Source organism: Myzus persicae, unplaced genomic scaffold (genome assembly GCF_001856785.1).
Source record: "Myzus persicae strain clone G006 unplaced genomic scaffold, MPER_G0061.0, whole genome shotgun sequence".
In the NCBI taxonomy this organism is placed as follows: Eukaryota; Metazoa; Arthropoda; class Insecta; order Hemiptera; family Aphididae; genus Myzus; species Myzus persicae.
Window position 1 is genome coordinate 243,435 of NW_019101124.1, and position 12,503 is coordinate 255,937.

General features: G+C 27.4%; 1 protein-coding gene across 2 annotated transcripts in view; it reads right to left on the minus strand.

Annotated features, from left to right (window-relative positions):
• Positions 1 to 12,240, minus strand: part of LOC111027791 (potassium voltage-gated channel subfamily KQT member 1) — a 234,949-nt gene extending 222,709 nt beyond the window's left edge. For both annotated transcript variants that reach the window (XM_022306223.1, XM_022306222.1), the window contains exon 1: positions 11,855 to 12,240. The gene's annotated coding sequence lies outside the window, so the exon portion shown is untranslated. The remainder of the gene's footprint in view (positions 1 to 11,854) is intronic.
• Between the last annotated feature and the right edge of the window lie 263 nt (positions 12,241 to 12,503).

The window sequence follows — 12,503 nt, forward strand, 5'->3', positions numbered from 1 at the left end:
ATATTTAAATTACTATAAAAATGGTAATTTTTCCAATGTATTAAATAAATAAATTAGAAATAAAATTTAATTATTTTCAAAAAAGGTTATTTAAATTGTAAGCAATGTTTACACATTTTGTTTTAGATTTATTTTGAATTTGACTTTTTTCTATAAAAACATGTATTCGTTTTATTGTTATCATGAGTTATTATAGACTAAAAATATAAAAATCTATTTATAACTTATAAACGTACGATTATTATCCAAACAGTTTAAGATACAGTACAGTATTATGTATAAAAATTATGTAAAATTTAAGTTTCTAAAATTGATACAATCGAATTCGTGTATCTGTGACTAAAATAGTAAAATAGAATACATTTTTTCGGTCATGCTGGTGACTATATGGAGCACCTACCTATCTATTATACTAAAATTATTATTTTCACTTCAATATAATAATTAATAAGGCATAATTATTATTATATATTAGAACATTGTCACGAAAGGCCGTTTAAATATTATTCGTCTTCAACAAACGGATAAAATATTTTTATTTTTATTTTTAATCTAGTGTTTATATGATCTGTACAAAAAAAAAGTACAATAAGCATTAAGAATATTTTAATTACAATATATTTAGCAGCTTGAGCATCTCGAGGGACGAACCAACCAGCGAAAGAACATCGGTGTGAATTACGAATTAAATATATAATCGAAAAACGAAACATGGTTACGATTATCAGCGTAATTATTATAGGTAGATTATCTTACACACGGGCTCGTCGTGGAGAAGTTGACGAAAAAAGTACACTACAATACTCCCCCATGAGTTTTTGGCGAATCTCTCTGTATTCAACATTATATTAAAGTCGTGGCGCGCGTGGCAGTGTTTTATCTGCACGTCGACATATATCGTGATGTGTAATAAGTAAACCCGCGTATTGTTATACGAGACACGCCGATGCGGGATAAACTTTTCGCTTGCCGTACGTCGGCAGGTATCTAATATTATAGTATTTGACTATATAAACTTTAAGAAACGAGTCCGTTTCCCGCAATGTCTACCGCAAAAATTGAATCTCATCGGTTATCCGCGCGCCGTGTACCCCTGGAAGTTTTATAATTATAATAATGATATGACTTCCGTGACAACGTTTTATATTTGCCGAGCGGCGTTCCGTTGGCAAACTACACCACGCCGGGTTAGTGTAGGTGTATAGGTGCACACAGTTAACGTAATGCGTCTAAGGATAACTGACTGAAAAAAAATAACAGAAAGGGAATACATCCAGTGATAGGCAGGTATACCTACTACCTACTGACTGAGGTTATTAATTATTTAGGTTAATCGTTGCTGTAAGAGATCACTCGCCAAGGCACCAACTGCAATGTATCTAAAGTTTAAACGTTGAACTACTCATGATCTGGTATTGTTAATATTCAGAGTATTTGAAGTATTCAATTTGGGCGAGATTGTAATTGGAAATTTTTACAAAGTTCTATTTATATTTTTTAAACATTTCGAAAATCTACAATTTATGAATAACAATATACATATCACGTATACTATAATAAATAATGAGTACGTTCAATATATTATTTTATACAAAATCAATAATTTTTTTATAAAATAAAATATGTTTAAATCCATGTTTAAAAAAAAAAAAAAAATTAACTTAACTTAACTATAAAATTAATTATAATTGCATATCGTGTAAAACTATTAAGCTCATTAGGCAAGAAGTTCCCTTAAAAAAAATCTAGATTAACTTTATATGAAATAGGTACTCCGACAAATTAAATATCATTATGACCAATGCACGTCGTTAGTTCTTTTCATTAAGTATTACATTTTGTTAGTATTTTGTTTGAATTAAACTAAAATACGCACCTACCTATAATTATATACCTATAATTCATAGTGGGATGTATGAATTTAATATTCTTAATACAAATATATTATTTTTAAAAACAAAATACAGTCAATAAATGAATAGTTTTTCTTGTACCGCTTAATATTAAATTATATACTCTGTGTTGGTTAAATGCAATTATTAATTAACTTTTGATTACAATAAAATAAAATGGGCTTAAGTACCTGAAGAAACCCCATCATTAAAATATTGTTTTGTTTTTTTTTTTTCAAGAAAGTTCATTGAATATTATCAAAATAAGTGCCTATTGTGTGGTTATAAATAGATTTTTTTTTAATTTATGATTGAGCCCATTCATTTTAACCTCATTGAATAATTTTGTATTCACACAGCCACATAGCTACTGTTCTTCAGTATATATACTAAATGAAATTAACGGCTTATTTTTAAATTTAAAAAACCGGTAAAACATTGTAAGTAAATTGTATAACTGAATTTATTATTGTATTATTTCCTCAGAACACGCGTTGATGAAGATAAAGTAACATGTATTGTTATAATTGATATTCGTGTCAAGAAATATTATATTTGTTTTTCAAGTATTTTGTATAATTAGTGAGAGTAAATTATAATAAATTGTTTAAAGTATAATAGAATAATAATAATGTGAAAAAAGGTAGATTAGTATTAATAATAATCGATTCATCACAAGTATATTTCAACTAATTTTTATGAGTTTATTTAATTTTCAAAGACATCTGTTATCGATTATATGAATCTGCTCCGAAAATGTATTTACATAAGTAACTACATAAAATAAGTTGGGAAAGCATAACTAACCCCATGATGGGTATTGGTTTCTAAGTTACATCCATTACATATTTTGGGGATATTGGCCCTAATAAATATTGAATATCGAGTCCAGTGGACAGCGAAAAACATTATTTTCAACATCGTTCTCTTTGAAAAACAATAACATTAACAATCACTTTTATGTAAAATGTCAGGAAAAATGGGAACATATTGAAATATTTCCGTTGTTTTGTAGAACCCTCAAACAATAAAATACAATTCACTTTGATCGCATCACCTTTGTCATTATCGCTAGAAATGTCTGTAAGTGTGCTCTAGTACAAATATGTATATTATGCTATTTTCAATTCAAAACTTTTACATAGGTCGAAATCGTGGAGATCAGAAAGTTTTTGCCCATAGAAGAGACTGAAAAACTTACCCGATTTTCTGAAATATGTTCTAATATATGAATAAGTCGTTTTGTATTATACACGATTTCGAGGGTGAAGGTAATATGATGAAAGTTTTTTTTACAATAAGTAAAAACTACTATAGGTAATCCTATTGAAAAAATGTCGGACGTATCTCATTTTTTTGACTGTGTTGCAGAATAGAGCTACGCCGAGTAATTTAAAATCAACTCCCAAATGAAAAAACTTGCATTTTATGGATTTCTGTATGTATATTGTATAAATACTAAGTACGCATACCGTGTACGAAATTTTGTTCAAATATAATCAAGGTGGTAAGTACGTAGTGAAAAAAAACGAGAACAAATAAAAAAAAATGCTCTTGTTCGTATATGCTCTTTATTCTCTCGTTTTCAACAGAATTGAATCAGAAAGCAGAATATTTTGAGGTCACTCAACAATGGTACATATTCAGAATTACATTATTTTATAATAATATATATTGGATAAATACTTACGACGACTAGATATATATGTTTAAATGGACAATCGAGTAATAAAGATATGTTCCTGAAACATGAAACTAACTTTTTGTAGGTATTTAATTAATTATTATTATAACGTTTCAATTTGATATTAAAATATGTGCAGTGCTACGAACATTATTTTATAACTTCTAACAGTCAATACTTTCAGCCATTAATCTGCCTATAAACCCAAACTGAAATTTTCAAATATTAGTTTTTCTAGTACTACTTATTACTAGCAATACAAACAATCAAAGGATAACAAATATCGAGATAAAATTTTTAAGACGATAAGAAAGAGTTGACAGAGTTAACATCCGTAATTTAACAATAATATGAGTGTTATTTGCTATGATTTTATTACCACTTCTGTTCAACTAAATATTGATTAACTCTGATAAAATTATTGAAAAAATATCAACCAAAAAGTCATTTTTTTTTAATCCGTCACGTACTTGAAACTATAAGTTTGTTTAGTATTTATGGTTTTCACCTTAATAGATATCAAATAACTGAATTACGATTTCAATAATATCCATTTTAAATTGTAGTAAATTTTAACAAAACTCTAACATACCAGGTAACAAATTTTAATTAATGGGTAAATATTCTTTATTAAAATAGTAAATAATCTCTTAAAATCAAAAATAATTGAAAGCACTAATTAAATATATAATTTTATATTCAAAACTAATATGATATTTAATTTTAGATCAAATTAAATAATAATAGACACTATAATATATTAATTAAAATTATTTAAACTATAAGCTACTACTGTAGGTATTATAAAAAATTTTTGTACAAAATAATTGGGCTCTGACGATAAAAAAAAACATTTTTTTTTAAATTAAATTTATTTTTGTACTGTTTTAATACAACTATAGTCAACTTCAAAGGCAATCATAATAATTATACAATATACATTAGATAGTTATACTATTTAAAAAAATTTAACTAGTCAAGCTGCAAACTAAAGATTTTTTCATATAAGGTTAAAATAAATGACACCTCTAAACATGAAAAACCTTCCTTAAGCCACATTGTATTCATTTTAAAAATTCATTTTTTATATCAACATTATAATTTTTTTTCTACATGCATTTTATGTTTGAGGGACTATAAAATTATGTATTTTTTTTTACTGTATGTTAGACAATCTCATAGAATTATAGCCCTTGTGTGGATTGAAAATTAAACACAATACTGTCATGTAGCGAAATGAGCAAAGGGCAACGAGTACCTATTTACGCAAACTCTGTATCCTATCAGACATTTTTTAATAAATCATTATAAAATATTTATAATCTTGGTATTTTTTCAAGTTCTACTGCAAACTTAATTTTATTTAATTTTATATGTCTACAAATAGTATATATATTCTAAATTAAATTATATAGATATGTTAAGTCTAACATGCATTAAATAAATAAATATAATACAATTTACATTTAAAGTTGTGATCACTAAAAATTTGTTAGAAATAGAACACGAAAAATAATAAATTAATAATGAAACTATATGTATTAGAAATTGTAATACTTACTTCAGTTTTCAAATAAATAGTTATTTCTCAATTTCGATAATCTGAATTTTAATTTAAGACAGTGACCAATAAAATTATATCAAGCATGCTCAAATTCAAATTAAACAAATAACATAATAACTGTAAACGTTTTTTAAAACAATTAATTTCTATCTCTTCAACTTAGTTATTATTACTACGTTGGGATTATAAATCACATAATGTAAGTTAAATTAATTTAATGATCTTACTTACAGTTATCTGTGGTCCTATGATGAATATATGATCTATTTGTGTTTAAAAATGTTCTTTGTTTAGTTAAAATGCTTCGCTAAAGAAAATCGTTTGAATTTAAAAAATATTTGTTAAAATAAGTTTGACCAAAACCTATACCGATTTATTGATCAAACTTTACATAGCCAATAATAACATTGCCTACTGCATTCCTCCTGATAACTGGCTTCCATCTCACATTGTTTAAATAATCCGACCAGTCATATAACATTCAGTCTTAAGTACACCCTTTCGACACATAAAACCTAATGGTTTTATTCAATCCACTAAAAATCTGTACTATCCATTGAATAGAAAATACATTATATACGAATTTAAGCTATATAAAGTTACATTTCAGTCAAGTTTTAAACACACATAAATAATAATGACAAACATTTGAATTTAAAATCAAAATTCTCAATATTTAACAGTTAATAAATATCATATAATCGTTACAAATAGTAACATAGCATAAAGAAATTAGATAGAATAGTATAAAAATATAATATTTGTACCTAAGTTATAGCTTAATATATTTGCACTTACACATGCGGCTGGTATATACTGGTCCAACAACCATGTTTAGAAATTTGAAAAATTGGGATATCTAATACAAACAGCAATAGGTATAACACTATAGCTAATACATTAACATTGGCTGCTTTCCAAAACATTATTTCTAAGAAGAATTACATGAATTTAAGTTTTTTATCCTATTCAATAGATAATATTTTATGAATACCTATTTAAATAACTCACAAGTTTATAACTTAATTCTTTTCTTCTTAAGTAGTAAATCATTTTTAATTAAAACATACTGAATTATTATACTATTTAAAGTGTAGTGTTATGTAATTATCATTGAACTCCTGGTATACTAAATACGAGTTTATAGCTCAGTTAGTACGTATCAGCTATAATTCATGTATTTTATTGTAATTGTTTGACTGAATAAAATAAAATAAAATAAAAATTTTTACTTTTTATTCAAATATTCAAAAGTCATTTTCGTTAAAAATAATGAAAAACTATTCATTGTATCAATTACACCTATTGAAATTAGTAAGACTTATTGAATTTTAAAATATCTGTAATAATATTAAGTAATACTAATGTAATTTTGTTAGTCGTATATTTGTTTATAAATGCCTATAATTATTCATTCATACAAATTATTTGTGTAGTTGAAGAATTTAAATGGTCTGATGTTGCAGCTAATTCAATAAATACAAAAAAAAATAGCTATAAATAAAGATTGAGTGTTAAAAATATACTATTAACGAGCATCAGTTGGAGAATTGTTTTTCAAATGTGGTGAATTATCATTGATTTCCAAGCTGGGCAGTAACTAGTTATAAAGTTACAGAAATCAAAAACTTTGTAACTCTCAAGTTACTTTCTTTCTTTAAAGTTTAAAACTTACTCGGTTACAATTTCAGATTATTTATAAGTAACTTAACCATCATATTATATGTCCACCTATCGTAAAGTGTTACTTTTTAAAAGAATTGTCAGCATAATTGGCAAACGAGTAGGCATCTAAATTGTAAGTATGCAACCAACTATAGCAAGACTTAGTTATTAAAATTGAATAACTTATCCAAATTATTCTGTTTTTTAAAAATAAAATGATATAGAATATAAGTTAGAAGTTAAAGCACGGTGTTCTACGGTGAGTCCGAAGTGTTTGTTCTAAGTACTATTTCCATACTTTTTTATTTTTATAGGTACATTGAAATAAGAAAAATGACTACGTAGGTACTTCTATAATAATATAAACTATTCACTGACTTTCAACCATTGCAAAACTATGTAAGGTGGTTAAACAATTGTTGGAAAAAAAACCATGATTTAAATGAAAACTGTATAAAATAAATAAATTCATGCAACGTTCAAACAATCGTGGCTATCATAAATATAAATACATTTTGTTCAAATATACATAATAAAACCCCTATCTCGATACCACGGTTAAATTTTAATGGCAATTATATTTTCCTCATCCCTCCATATTTGAACATATATTATTGCAAATATTGAAACATTCAGCCAACCTCTAAATACCTTGCATTTATTATTTATATACATAAACGGTTTTCCCCTTAGTACGGACTGATACGCATCTACCAACACAATTTTTTGGTCCACGAGAATAAGGAAATGTAATTTCCGTTGATGGAGGAATGTTGATGAGCCTTTCATAAGATACGGCAATTTAAAACGTAGTTTGTTATGGTAAATATATTATAAGGAAAATATGTTCATTTCAAATCGAACAGAACTCCAAGTTTGTAACTAGAACAAATAAATAACAAATAGTGCCAGAAAACAAAATATAATAACGCGATTATTAATTACACTGGTAAAAATGTTTAACTTTTTCGGAAAATCACTAACAGAATTTATGACTTTGACGTTGAATTTAAAGTGTAAAATTTGTTTAATTAATTACTGTTAAAAATAAAACCAACTTTTCTACTTATTGATCAATTAAGTACATACATACATACATACATGTACACTCCGCGGTTATTCCACAATGGGTATGTACTTTATGTATTGTTACATGGTCATAACCAAATTCAATATGATTTATAATCTATAATCGTCCATGATGTTTTATAAACAAACATTATTTACCTAAATTTAAATAAAACAATATGTAACTGTCTATAAATGACTGTAAAAATACTAATAAAAAATTTAAAAAAAATGTGTATTCAAATGTGAACTAGTTTTTTATTTTTTTTTATTTACTCATTACATTAATCTCCAATTTGTATAAGCCATGTTCATGTTTGTTTAGTTAATTAAGTATTATTACTATACTTAACAGTTATAATTATACTATCAACTATCAAATTTCATTTAACTATTTTTTTTGACAATTTATATGATTTCAAAATTACTAAATTAAACAACAGAAATGTAGCGACCGTCTTACAATACACGAATTTGAATAGAGTTTAAAAAAGTATGTATTTATACATATTATTATTGTGTAGATAATAATATTAAAATGTGGTAATATATAATAATAATTGATAATATAGGTAATTATAGTAATAATAAATTGTAATTATGGGTAAATTCACACACAGGCATGGATATATTAAAAAAAAACAGAGTTTTCTAAAATGCAATGATACAATACTAGAATACATAGTCATTTTTATAGATTATGGAAAATCATATTAAATAAAGTGGACGATTTTAATAATAATGGATTGCTTTTAATATCAAATCTTGCTGAAAGGAAATTGATATTTGGTCAACAAACCCAAGAAATTATTGACTTAGGTATCCATTCAAAACTAAATATGAAATATTTTATTGATGAGTAATATAAACTTTTATTTTAATTCCTTGAATCAACTGTTATTTATCATTCAAAGTTTCTTTAATAATATCGATATGTTATTGATAGTTGTATTACAATAGTAGGCACAACAAACTTATACTAGGTAAGCAACTCAAACTTAAGCTGGTATATAACATAAACAGTATTAACCACTAGCTGTTATTTTGTAAATAGGAATAAACTTGAGCTCTGAGAAGAAAGTATGATTATTTAAAGCGATTACGCGGCCAAATGATGAATGGAGCTCCACAAAATAGCATTATTTGTATTAAAATAAATGACCACTAAATGGAAATAATTTGTATTTTATCATCTAAAAATGTCAAAGACAATTACCTAGTTTAGATAGACGACTTAAAAATACCAAAGTCTACCTAAATAAGACTATATATACACTCGTATCGTATAAACGTTTATTTTATTAAAAGTACTAGTTGCACACCTAATACTAATTCGTCATAGGTCTGATTGACTAATTATTACAATACGACTGCTTATACTATAAAATACAACAAAGAAGCCTAACCAAAGACATTTCGTAAACCACCATCGATTAAATCAAATATTATTACAGCCTATCTGGATTAAAGTGTGAGGAATTCCATTTCAATGTTAAAAAAATTAACATAAAATCAATAACTTAAAATGCTTAAACTATTTTTCACTACTACCCAATAATTTTTGTCACGTTAAAATATTAAAGTAACATTTCACAATATTACCCATTAATGAGGTAACTTGCACTCACTATTTGAAAAATTAATATATATATATATGTATTTTTGATGTTTTAGACACCTACTAGATTTGATTCATCAATGATCACTAACCATAACATCTATAAGTTGTGACTAAACAGGTTGACCTTAATAAAATCTGGTAGTACTAATTACTAAACAGTTAACATTAAACGTTAGGTATCACATTTCAGATGTTAAAATGCCTATATTTATATACATCAAAATAGGGTAATCCACCAAGCATGCCCACCTACAATTTTTCCTTTAACAATGAAATAGTTCAAATTCCGAATTGTTGGTATTTTTAATTTTACTCAACCACAATTTTTTCAAAGAATTGAATTTTTTTCTACTACTTAAGGAGTGTCCTGTAGAGATCATACTTCTGTTTTTCAGATGAGAAGACCCCCCCCCCAAATTTTTTTTTTCTGTAAATCATTTAGTCCAATAGATCATTGAGTTACAAAAATGTTTGTAGTTTGTTTTAAGGATAATAGTCTTTAAAAATGGTTTTACAAAATATAAAATAGATGTAAAATTGGAACTATCATTTACTATACTTGGGTCATTTTTACAAATTATTAATATTCATAGATTAATATTAATGAATAACATTTTTCAAATCACCATAGACCACAAATCTTATAAACCCATTACAGTGGACCTTTTATCCTTAGAACTCTAAGTTAAATAACTCAAAAACTACTCGTACGAATTTTGATTATATACATCAAATTTTTCAGAAAAATTATCCACTGAATAATTTATAGTTAAAAAGGAGGTTTCTCATTTTAAAAAAAATGTCTCCACATGATACTCCTTAAATAGTATAAAAAATCTCAAGAATTTTAAGGTATTGAAGTCTTGCAGTATATTTAAAAATTCCAAAAATCAGTTTTTCAGAAGGAAAATAGGAGGTGAGCATGCTTGGTGAATTTAAATACATCACTGTGTATTTACTTTATTTGCTTTACCATACGTAAAATAAAATAATCCAAAATATATTGAGTGCATCCAACATAACTTTTCCATGCATGTGTGGTCATTCAAGGTTATCGACAAGGGACAGCTCAATTGATTAGATAGTGCATAAAATAAACTTTCCTACATGTATTTTTTTTCTATTATTATTGTTTATAGGTAAGCATTCAATTTTAAAAAAAGAAAATTGCAGCACCACTGCAGTTATCTGATAGTTGTGACTAAAAAATGATTACTCATAACATTTCATCAAATTTAATTACAACGTGACCACTGACCATAAATAACAATCTATACTCTACAGTTTACAATGATGTATTTTTTTTACTATTTTTCGGTATTTTCACTAATGTATTCGATATCCAGACATGACAAAACTATAGAAATCACTTAAAATTACAATACCTTTAGGGCAGGACCATGGCACCACTACACTACTACATGGGTCACACGAAAAATGTACCCAAAGTTTCCATATTGTACCAACATCGTTGTATTTTATTCAACATCATTTGATTTGAAACTAGTAAACTAGAATTGTACGTGTAACGTAGGTAATTTATTTTATTATTTCACTTAGGCCGCATTAGATAGCTAAAAACGATTATAGTCGTATAGTATCTAACGGCATACTATTGTAATGTTATAGCCATTACGATTAATTGGAAACAGTTTGGTAGGTACAAATTTTAAACTTAACGCTATTAATATAAATAAAGATAATGGCCAAGAAGTCATTTGAATGCCCTTACAAAATAATCCAAAAATTATGGCTAAAATAACAACATTTTGAATCGTATACACTAAGTCATCATTTATAAGAAAATACAAAGCTGTATATTTATGTACTAAAATGTTGAATGTCATTTATATTGTAGCAATCATGATTGAAGTTTTCATAGAAGATCTAACGATTTGTATTTTCATTGATGGGCCCAATCGAATTTGTCTTATAAACTATATTTCAATATATTTAAGACGAATTCAATATATTTTTTTACCCAACCTAATCTCCTAAACTAATTTTATTTACCTTTTCAAAAACGTATTACCTAGTTGAAAACATAATACAAAAATTAATTTAAGTTAATTTAAGTTTTAAATAAAGATTTGTAATGTCTTGCTATGATACATGAACTTCCGAGACTTAATGATGACCAGCTGATATATTACACAATCCTTGCAGACCTCTAATAGAACGACGAATTACAATAAAAGGAAATCTTGGCTTTTCTCAACACCTAGTTGATCTCGTATTGACCAAATTAATGAGTACTTATATTATTATAATTATTGTATAATTGTCGAACGCCGGGCTTTAACACTCTACTCTACTACTACTTTTTTTCTATATTCTACGATGACCAGGACGTGTTTTACCTGAACGTCCTTAAGCGGCCGCCACGTGGAGGACGCGCGGAACCCGTGACAACGGCACAAAAGTGATAACGAGAACCAAAACAACACTCCGGCTGCGACGGCGGTGGTGGCGTACACTCGTCCAAAAGAAGAAATATTCAAATACGTCTTATTGCAAACCGGACGATCGGCCGAAAGTGCAGTTCGAGAGAGTATATCGTTTGCATAATACATATATTATTCTATATTACACGACGACAACGACGACATAATTGTGTTCGGAATCGTGAGGATTTAAATGACGGAAAAAAAAAAATTAACGAAAACCGCGGAAAAACGTACGCGCGCACGTTGAACGAGGAGCACCGGGACAACGCTTCAACAACGACACCACAGCACCGGCGCCGACCACGGACCGACGCTGTTAGCATATAGCCAGCGTACCGTCGCAAGCGGATACCGCCGAACCCGCCGCCACCGCCGCCGCCACCGATTTTCCCGCGACGCCCCGACCGGCGACGAAGTCCACGCGGTATATTTCTCGCTTCGCCTTTTCATTATTTTCCGTTTTTTGATTTTTCGTCTTGCGGCGTTTGTCGCAACGCCGTGTAGTAGTGACTCGTTACCAAATATTCAGGGGTTGCTGAAATCATGCGTATACCTACCTGTG